Here is an 11,008-nt window from a genome sequence, read left to right as displayed (position 1 = left end):
TTAACGCAGCCTCCGCGCTTCTACCCTTCTGGCTGTCAATTATAAAAAAACAGCTGAGTGGAACTATGACATCTTTAAGGTGACATATGAAGTGAACCAACGTTTAAATTGCACGTTCTTTAGTAAACATTCCAGTAATATTGTTCTAAGAAACACTTCTTTGCTGGTTTTTGTTAGCCCTAAAATGAATTGCCCTTCTCTTTGTAAATATGTAACACTTTGGAAGAGCCCCTTTAATGAAATATGAAATAGTATCTTCCTGCAGTTAGGCCTCGGGGTTTGCTTGAGTGCAGCTCGTGCAGCCGCAGTTTGAGATTAGTTCATTTGGCCTCAGTAGTGAGGTCATTAGTGCTGGCCCAGGATCCTTGGGAGTGGATTCGTGGAAGGGCGAATGCGCAGGCCGGGAGGAAAGACGACGGCTGCAGGAGTTAACACGTTGAGACTCATTGACAGGCGGAAGGAGCTGGAACAGGGAGAGCAGAGCAGAGCTGGCCAGCGTCAGATTCTTACCGATGCTCCCTGGCTTCAGGTATCACAAGCGAATACCGGGGAAAGCATCGGAGTGACGTAGAGAACTCAAGATTTCTCTCGACGACGTTCGAGAATGTAAACAACCCCCTCCCTTTATTTACCCAACATACGGTTTTTCTGCTGTTTTATATATCGCGAGCTCGACCCTAAGGTATTAGAGCGCTTTACATCAGCACCAGTTGCATTACGCAAGGTCACATTTCCCTCCTATATTTTATACGCGAGGGATGGGGGGTTGGGGGCGTTTAAGTGCTGTCCCAAGAACGACAGGAGGTTGCGTTAACGCTGAGACTCGAACTTCGATCCCCATTTAAAGTTCGGCATCACTGACTGTTAAGCCACATCTTCTCTCTTTATAAACGCTCGCTATAGAGGGCCAGTGCAATTATGCAGGAGGGGAGGACCAAGTTATGCTGCAAGGAAAAGCAAACTATGCAGCATGATACATCACATTTAGTGATAGCATTACTTCATTATTTTGCCATTTTTACGCTTGTTATCACTGGGTATGGATTGCATTACATTAGTACCAATTTAACACACAAATGTAGCTGTAAGCGACAGAAAGGTAACCATTCAACCTTTGCAAAGGGCCTTCCACAGTGCAGCAACACATGTTGCTGCATTTATAGTAACTTTTGAACCATTTGAATTAGAATCATTTTTTGGCTACAATCTGCAGATTATGCTGCAGATGATGGATTATGTGACAAATGGGGCAAATTCGTAATTATGCAACAAACATGACTGCACAGGTGCATAATTCCAGTGCCCTACCTATATGTCAGAGCTGTAAGGAAGGCTATTTTTTTGTTGAAATGCAGCTATAGCATTCAATTTCCCAGAAATATATGTATCAGTGGTTCCTATCCTGTGGTCCGGAGTACCATGGAGGTCAGCCAAGCCTCCTCAGGGGGTCCGTGACTGCTTAGAAAATTAACTAATATTAACAGATTAAAAAAGTGTATCTAAGTAAAGTGGCTAAACATGCAATTGAAAATTTGAAAGCATACTGTAAATGCCATGAAATTTGAAATTGAAGGCTACAAATTAAATTAGTATCCTCGGATTACTTTGTGGGAGCAGTGAAGGTGCGTCAAACAGAAAATAGTAAGGATGATGTGTGGCTTCAATTAAATCTACAAAAGCTCCAATCTTCCTATTAAACTTAAAATATTTATTTCTGTTATTTTATTTGTTTGCAAATTACATGAAAAGTGTTATCACTTGTGTATGTGTTTGATGAAATACTTGTTTCTGTATTTTTGTGTACTGTTTTTTAGTTCAAATCATCAACAAGGTTTAGGTCAAGGTACCTGGCATCCATAATTACTCTGTAGGGGGGTCCCCAGGTTCCAATAATGATTCTTTGGGGGGGTCCACGGGTTCCAGTAATGATAAAGTGGGGGGTCCACAGAAGTCAAAAGGTTGGGAACCACTGCTTTGGATAACGTAAAATTTAGTAGGACAGACGAAAAGTCAGTTTTTATAGTAAAGCATCCCTATGTTATCATTTTGTACAGTTCCTTTACGTTGTTTAGTTTGTGTGTTTTTTTCATTCCACATAGTAAAATATTATGAGATTCAAAACGAATTTTACACTTGAATCCAGTGTGCAAGACAGGATTTGTAGTGTGAATGACCTCCTCCAAACTATACTGGCACCAAACTTGTGAGCGATAGAACATACCCTTTATTCATGACCATGGGAGGGCTTGCCAGTAACTCAGTCTGGTTAATGCCTGGTCAAAAGGCTGTAGTAGAGGCTTGATGAATGGGCCCCTGTTGGCGAAGGGCCGTTTCACTGCAGGTGTTTATAATCTTCTTCATTAGCATCACTAAAGGTGAGTTGTACAGGATATCTTCTGTGTTACACATCCACCTCCCTATCACACTTTAAACCAGGGTTACTAAAAGTATGGCCTAGGGCCACTTGTGGCCCTCCTGACCTTCACACATGGCCCCCTTGTGAACAGCAGTACTTGGCTGCTGTTTACATGACAAAGCATTACACTTAAGAAAGCTTTTAAATGGCCAAGCATTTATTTACATATTGTGCAACAAGCATGTACAACTATGATTCTAATAAAAATTAAAAAGATTACATCTCATTAACAAGAAGAAGAGTTTCACATTAGTACATCAGATTATATCCCTGCATTAAGAGGCATTTATTAAAAGTGATAGTTTTCAAACATAAACTGAGCAACATTCATGTCTCCCACTGCCCTGACAACAGTGCCATTAGTGAGCCAAGAGGCAAGTCATTTGTCATGTGCACCTTCTGGGTGGCCAAAGTTGTTATTATACTTCAAACAACATTAAAGTCTATTAAATTAAACAAAAGAGAAGGTTTTGTACAGGACACATACTGAACGCATGTATTTCAAGGTGCTCTCACATGCGAAAATGAAGAAAAAGCAGGCATAGTTAAATAAAACCTTTGGATAGGATCATGCAATTTGGTCAAGTGGGGAAGCTGTGATTGATCTTCCATCCCCACTTAAAAGTTCGTGCACAGGAGGGGGCTTGCTCTCTTGGCTGTGCTTGCCTGCAGGACACTGAGACTGAAGATGGCCGTCATGGACAACTAGAAAGATGAATCCCCTGACTGCCCACTGGGGCAAAGAAAATGCCCTTGAATGACTTCACACCTAGAGAGGCACATGCCAGGGCCAGGTAAGCTGTCCCCCTTAAACCCTGTGATGATCAGTTGATGGACAGACTGGGCCCTGGCACAAGGAGAGCGTGCTGCCCAGAAGGAAAGAAGGCACCCAGAAGGAAGGCTGGTGCAGGGAGTCAGTGGGACTGTCTCCCTAACCAAGTTGGGAACCTTCTAGGCCAGGAGGCCTGAAGGGGTTCTTTTGGCAAGGGCTCGCCACCAGGAGCTAAATGACACCAAGATCGTCCAAAATGGCCCACGGGGGCCAGAGTTATGGCTGCCAGAAGGTCTGTGACCTTTGACCTTTCTGGAGCAGGCGGCAAAGCACGTGGGGCTCTGCCGCTGCTCCAGTCTGTGCCCCCGAGTTGAGCCAGGGCCCAGGGACTGACCCCAAGAAAAATAGGAGTGTGGGGAAGTGCTGTCGCACTCCTCCCGATGGAAAGGTAGTAGCCCCAGACCCCATCCCGGGGCCCTGCGGAGACAGTCCTGCTTGTGAAAAAAAGGGGGGTCGCTGTTGCGTACCCCGCTGCAATGGTGAAGGGGTCCCGGACCCCAGCCTGGGGCCCTGTGCGGCCAAAGACAAGCTGGGGAGTGCCGTCACGCTCCCTGTGCAGAAGTGGGTGCGCCGCAGCCACGAAGAAAAGATGGAAAGCGCCGTCGCACTCCCCATGAAGGTGGATGAGGGGCCCCTGACCCCATACCAGGGCCCCACAAAGAACAGAAGAAGCTGGGGGATGCCATTGCAACCCCTGCGAAGATGGCTGCTGTCTGTGAGTGGGGCCGGCGGCAGGAGTAAAGCTGGGGAGAGCTGTCGTGCTCACTGTGAAGGTCTAGGCAAAGGAACTGCAAGAAGGATGGGGGAAGTGCTGCCTAACTCCCCCATGTGGCCCGCTTCCTCCTGCTCCAAGTGCCCGTGTCCGGAGTGGGGAGGGTGGGGCCACTGCACAAGTTTGCCCGCTTCTTTGAGGTGGGGTTATTGTGTTATGGGGCGATTAAGGGACTATATTTGATTGCCATTATTAGATGTCAAGAAGTGTTCATGGTACGAAGTTTGTTAGGGCCTGCAATGCTGGACTAAATTCTTACATTGGCCAGTGGTGTGTGGCACATTTCTTTAGTTATACCATGCATGTACCGTTTGTAATGGGTGATTTATTGCTGTGAACGGATACACTACTGGGAGATAGACATTGTTAGAAATGGGGTCTTTGGTTGGCAGTCAAGTTACCCTCTGTCCAAGCAAGGACCCTCACTCTAGTCAAGGCAAAGGAGAAACACACCTGGTTAATTACCACTCACCCCCTTGGAAGCTTGGCACGAGCAGGCAGGCAATGTGTAAAGTATTTGTACCAATACACACAGTAATACAGTGAAAACACTATAAAATGGACATCACACCAGTTTAGAACAATAGGTAATATTTATCTAAATCAAACAAGACCAAAACAACAAAAATCCAGCATACACAAGTCAAGATATGAATTTTCAAAAGAATAAGAGCCTTACTCCATAGAAAACAATGGAATTGTTAATTTTACCTGGTTTGTGTCAAAAATAAAGCCGCATGGGCGAGCGTCAGCGATGCGTCGATTTATTACTCACAAGTGAGGTCGTGTGTCGTTTCTTCTCCGGTCGGGTCGGCGATGTGTTGTTTTTCTCCCTCGCAAGAGAGCGATGCTTCGATTTCCGGGCGGGGCACCGCAGATCCACACAGGGTCGGGATGATTTTGACACCCAGGGACAATGCGTGAGAAATGCAGCCGCACGGTGTTAAAAAACGTGCTGTCTGGGGGTTGCGTTATTAGCAGCCGCAAATGGGTGTTGCACGTCGTTTCTCCAGCCACAATACCTCGATTTCCCAGCCGCGATGAAGATGGAGTGTCAATTTCAGCCACAATGCTGGCAGCGCGTCGTTTATCAGCCGCATTGCAGATGGTGCTTTGAAAATTTCCATGAGATTCAGCAAATGTTGGTGCAAGTGTTTTCTGATGTACACTCAAAGCTTGGCTGTGAATATTATTTACAAAAGCGAAGTATGATCCATTTTGGATGCCCCTGATTGGCACAAGGACAACAACCCTCTGACACAATGGCTTATCCCCCCTTCTAGGATGAACTCGTACTATAGGCTAGCAACAGCAGACTTCAAGTCCCTACGACTTCCAAAAGAAGGTATATGTATTTATGTGGATATTTATGTACATGCATGCAAACATGTACATGTGTATGTTTGTGTGTGCATGTATTAATCTATGTGTTGGTTTATTTCAGTACGCCGCAGACTTCTCACGGGCAGCTTCGGACCTGGTGATTGTAGCATACACACCAAAGAGTTAACAAGCCTGGCCCAGACGTAAACACAACAAAAGGCACTGCTCCCACAACAGGTGTGAAGCAAAGTTATTCACAAGTAAGTAAATGCAGGCATGATTGAGGTTGTGAGTCATTTTGTAAATGAGCACCACAGGCTAAGAGAGGGAGGTCTCAGACAGCAGAACGCCTCTGGAAAGCTCGGGGTACCTGTGTCCTGGAGACCCTTTAAGAACCAGGTTTGGGCAGTCTTAGATAGTTGCACATTTCAGGAGCGTGGGGTGCATGCGTTCTGGCAACTCATTGGAAAGCCAGATTAGGGCTGAGCTATCTTAGACAGCAGCACACATCAGTAGAGCTGGAATCCATATTCTGAGGACCTCTGAAACTTGTCTGTAGTGCACATAAACCATCCTCAGATCTTGCCTGGACACCTTGAGCACTGATCTGCTATATATGACACTACTTGCTCGGACTAAAAAATACATTTTCAACTCTATTTTCTTCACAGAGGCCCTAAGACAGCTCAGTGGGGGTAATGCTTCTGCTGCAGAGAACTGTGGGTAACCTCTGAACTAAGAATTCAAATCTACCCTGATGGGCTCAAGCCTTTCATTGTCCTCCGGTATTTACACTGCATACTATGTCTGCTAGGCATTGGTAGCCTCAGTTGCAAACTTAGTAAAGCTCTTATGGATCAAATCTGTTTATTAGTTTCAATTATAGAACATCGCATATACAATACTTCTCAATATTGCCAAAAGGCTCATTTCAGCTTACTTCATGCGAAACAGTAAAAAAAAAAAAAAAACATTAAAGATTTAAAACAACTACGTTTCCTCACTTCTGGCTAACAATACGGTGATCAAACAATCTCAGGCTCTTATACTATATAAATCTAATCCTATATATACATCTCCTTGCAGGTGCAATCTCCTACAGTCAGTTCAAATTCAAAACCCTCAGATAAGATGGGCATGTCAGCTCTGGAAACACCCCGGACAGGATACATAAAAATGATTGCCAAAGTTCTTTAAAGTCCCCACTCCGCTGCTGAGAAGTCAGGGTAAGCTTTTCCATGACGAGGATAAACAAGAGCTTATGCAGCCACGATACTGTCGTCGGGATCCGCTCTGTCCCCCACGTGGATAACAACAGGTGTACTGCTGCATTCAAAGCTAAAGCCATCTGCCGGCCCTTCAATGATCTAAGAGGAAAAGTGAGGGGATTGGGAAGGCCCAGTAGAACATAGGCAGGAAATCTAGGGATCTGAGTGTCAAAGGCTTTGTCCACAGTGTCTATTATGTCCTTCCAATACAGGTGTAGTTTAGAACAATGCCATAATAAATGCTCAAGGGAGCCCCCCCCCTTGCAGCCCCTCCAGCAAAGATTAGATTTGTCACGATCCCAAGCATGGATCCTATTTGGGGTGTAATACCAGGAGGAGGCCACCTTGTAGGCTGTCTCTGTACCTGCTGAATTATAAGCTGTGTGATGCACCCTATAAAAGACACTCTCCCATTCATCTTCCGATAACTCCCTCTCTAGTTCCTTTTCCCACCTTAATTGCCCCTTGGTCTTGGTTGAGCGGGCCTCCCCGTAAAAGAACATAAAGCTCAGAAACCACCCGCCTATCGCCCTTTTTCATTAAAATCCATTTTTCAAACGGTGTTAACGGTCTATCTATTAATATCCTATTGGCTGGAAGCAAGGCCCAGTGTCTTATTTGATAGTACATCATCCTGTCGGCCTCGGTTAGGCCATATAGATCCCTCAACCGGTCAAAGGGGATAACCCCCTGTTCATCCAATAAATATCCCACCCTTTTGCAGCCCCCCTCGTACCACCGACGTAATGCTTCAGACTGTAAGCCCGGGCCAAAAGCGGGGTTCGCGCCCAGAGGAGTCATTGGGGACTGGAAAGTCGTCAAACCCACCCTGTCGGCCACTCGATCCCAAACTCTCACCGAAACCTCCGTGACCGGCAACACGTACAATCCCTGCGCCCTGTGCCGGCGCTTAAGCCAGGGTTCCTTTCATATATGGGACCCAGCCACAGCCTGGTCCATAAAACACCAATGCTTCTCAGAAGTCGGTCGACTCCATTCCAGGAGGAAACGCAGCTGTGCTGCTTGGAAGTATCGGAGGAGACAGGGGACAGCCAACCCCCCCTCCCGCTTAGGGCGATACAAGACCTGCCGCGATAACCGCGCCGCCTTCCCCTCTCATATAAATCTTAGAACCGCTGTTTGGAGGGTCGCTATCGTCCGCGGCGGAGGCTCCAACGGGAGCGTTTGAAACAAGTAGAGTATATGCGGTAGGACGGTCATCTTCGCTGCCGCGACTCTGCCCAACCAGGACAATTTAAGTTTCCCCCATGTTTCTCAGTCGCGCTTTACCTCCCGGGCTAGTTTCGTATAGTTCAACGTCGCAGTACGGGTGACTGTGGAGCCCAGCTCGATCCCCAAGTATGGTAGCCCCGAGGAGGTCCATGTGAAGTGGAATCGAGCCTTCAGGTCCCGTTCATGCTCCAAACTAATAAACTTGCCCATCACCTGCGATTTAAGCATGTTCATACGAAATCCCGAGACCCGTCCAAATTCCTCTAAAACACCCATTAGTGCCGGTAGTGAGGTCATAGGCTCCGCCAGAGTAAGGATGACGTTGTCCGCATATAGGGATATGAGATGTTCATCTCCCCCAAACTTCACGCCCATGATCCGAGGGCTATCCCGGAGCCTCTGCGCCATAGGCTCCATATAGAGCGCAAAAAAGGAGGGGCAAAAGCGGACACCCCTGCCTAGTCCCTCTTTGGACGGCGAACGGCAAAGAGAGTGTCCCATTAACTCGAACTGCCGCCCGAGGCGCTTGATAAATGCAGCGAATCCATGCCATGAAGCCCGATCCCAGTCCGAAGCGCTCAAGCACTTTAAACAAGTATGGCCAATGAACCCTATCGAACGCTTTTTCAGCGTCGATAAGTAGGAAGAGCGCCGCCATACGAGAACGTTCGGTTTTATCCAAGAGGTGAAGCAGTCGCTTGACATTATCGCTACATTGTCTATGCAGTATAAATCCCGATTGATCGGGGTCCACCAGCCCCGGCATATAATAGTTGAGACGATGTGCCAAAATGCCAGTGAATAGTTTAGCGTCAATATTCAGGAGGGAGATCGGCCTATATGAGGCACATTCCTCCGGGTCTTTCCCCGGTCTCGGGATAACCACAATGGTAGCGTCTAGCATACTAGGCGCAAGAGCGCCCGTTTGACGAAAAGAGTTAAAGAGTTGCACCAGAATGGGAACAAGTTCTGCGCAGAAAGATTTATAAAAAAGCGCAGAGAAACCATCGGGGCCAGGCGACTTCCCAGTCTGCAGCCGGGCGATCGCTGATATAACCTCCTCTGCCCTTATAGGCAAATCTAACGCGGTTGCCTCTCTCAAAGATAAGGGGGTGATTGCTATGTCCTCTAAGAAGGATTCTGGAGCTGAGGCAGCGGGCTCATCAGCCCTATATAGATTCCGATAGAATTCCGCAAAAGCCTGCGCTATTTGGTCATTCGTGTGTGCAACTGCTCCAGAGGGGGAGCGCACCATTTTTATCATTGATGCTGCACGCTGCGCTCTCAACCTATGTGCCAATAACTTCCCGCATTTGTTGCTTCCTACATAATACTTATGTTTGAGACGGACCACCGCGTACTTTGCCCTGTCCCAGTCCAGCCTCCTCAGCTGCTTACGGACCCTCTCGAGCTCTCTCCATATTCTAGGAGCATCAGTGTGTTTATGTGAGCGCTCTAAAACCCTCACCCGCTGCTCCAGGTCCCCCTTAAGTCGACGCCTTGCGTTGTTGTCCCTAGAAGAAAGGGACATTACCTCACCCCTCAAAACAGCTTTCAGTGCCTCCCACAGTGTTGCAATGCTTATTATCCCATCATCATTAAAGCTAAGGTAGTCTGTTATTGCCTTTCGAATCACCTCTACCGTTGCAGCGTTCTGCAGCATCGAGTCCCTAAATCACCATCCCGATGTACCAACCCTCTCCATGTCCATGTGGATTTCAACTGTGACTGGGGCATGATCCAACAGGGCCCGCGGCTCAATCGTCGAGTCTCTAACCCTAGGGAGAAGCTCCTGGGATGCCAGAAAAAGGTCCAACCTAGCGTATGTTTTGGTTGCTGATGAGTAAAAGGAGTAGTCCCACAACGAGGGGTGCGCATTCCTTCATACATCCACCAGACCACACTCACTCAACCACTGCCGCCCTACGTCCGAAAAGGACCCCGTCTGCCCATATCGATGACCTGAGCGATCCAGGTCCCCATCCATCACCAAGTTAAAATCGCCCCCCAGCAGTAAAGCACCAAAAGGGGACTGAAGCAGCAGAGTCAGAGACTGTCTCAGGAAGGTTTCTTGTTGGGAGCAAGGTGCATAAAGGGAAGCGATTGTGAAGGAAAAAAAACCCAGTCTAAGCCTCATGGCCAAAAGCCTCCCTGGGACCTCGTACAATTGTGATATCACTTCCCCCTGAAATGAACGTGCTAGAAGTATCGCCACCCCTGCATGCTTGGACGGTAGCGAGGACCAGAACTGCCTGGGGAACCACTTAGAGCGCATACGGTATGTATCTGTAGAGACAAGGTGCGTTTCCTGCAAAAGGCATATATGACTCCCCGATCTCTCTAAAGCTGAAAGGATAGCTAGCCTCTTGGTAGGGTTATTGAGCCCCCTGACATTTAAGCTTAAACATTTAATGACCATAGCCTATACAGAGGGGAGCAAGCAAAGGAAGCAGGGACACAACAGAGGACTACCACCCACATTTATATCTAGGCCATCTAGAGCACCCAAACCCGAAGATATCTCCACAAGAAGCCAGCATCGCAGGGAAACCCAACAACAGACAACTAATAAGCACAACAGGTGCAGAGAACACAAAAGTCCTCGGTCGTCCATACTCGCGAGGTGCAGACTCCACAGGGCAGTATATCCAACCAGATCAGGTGAACAGGTCTGCTGTCCCGCCGCCCCGACCCACTTCGACAATCAGCATATTGTTATCAATGCGGCCAAAAGCAATCCCGGGCGCCCCCGGGTGTCCACTCTAGGCCGAAGTTCCGGCGGCCACATTGTTCAAAGCGGCCTCTCTCTCGAACCGCAGCTCCGAGGCCGTTGGGCCCTGCAGCTTCCTTTTCTTCTCTTTTCTCCGCCAATGAGGGGGTCCCCCCGCCTGCAGAACCGCCCCCTCGCTCGCCTCCGGGCCTATGTCCTCCAGACCCAGGACGCGGCTAGCCTCCAAAATGGATTTCACCTGCCGGAGCTGCTCCTCCCAACGGAAGACCAAGCGGAAAGGATGGCCCCAGGAATAGGACACATTGTGCGCTCTCAAGTGATCCGTGATCGGCCTGAAGTCCCTCCGCCTCTGCAAAGTCCGCACACATAGGTCATGAAATAGCTGGAGTTCATGCCCTCGAAAGAGAACAGTCTGGAGGCTGCGGGCCCGCTG

The 11,008-nt window shown here is 48.0% G+C and overlaps 1 long non-coding RNA gene across 1 annotated transcript in view; it reads left to right on the top strand.

Moving 5' to 3' along the window:
• The first annotated feature begins 398 nt into the window (after positions 1-398).
• Positions 399-11,008, top strand: part of LOC138273819 (uncharacterized) — a 199,270-nt gene continuing 188,660 nt past the window's right edge. The window contains exons 1-2 of the long non-coding RNA XR_011200296.1: positions 399-529; positions 5,465-5,603. This is a non-coding gene — a long non-coding RNA (uncharacterized lncRNA). The remainder of the gene's footprint in view (positions 530-5,464; positions 5,604-11,008) is intronic.

This window comes from Pleurodeles waltl, chromosome 2_2 (assembly GCF_031143425.1).
Source record: "Pleurodeles waltl isolate 20211129_DDA chromosome 2_2, aPleWal1.hap1.20221129, whole genome shotgun sequence".
NCBI lineage: Eukaryota > Metazoa > Chordata > Amphibia > Caudata > Salamandridae > Pleurodeles > Pleurodeles waltl.
This window is presented reverse-complemented; position numbering and strand designations above follow the sequence as displayed.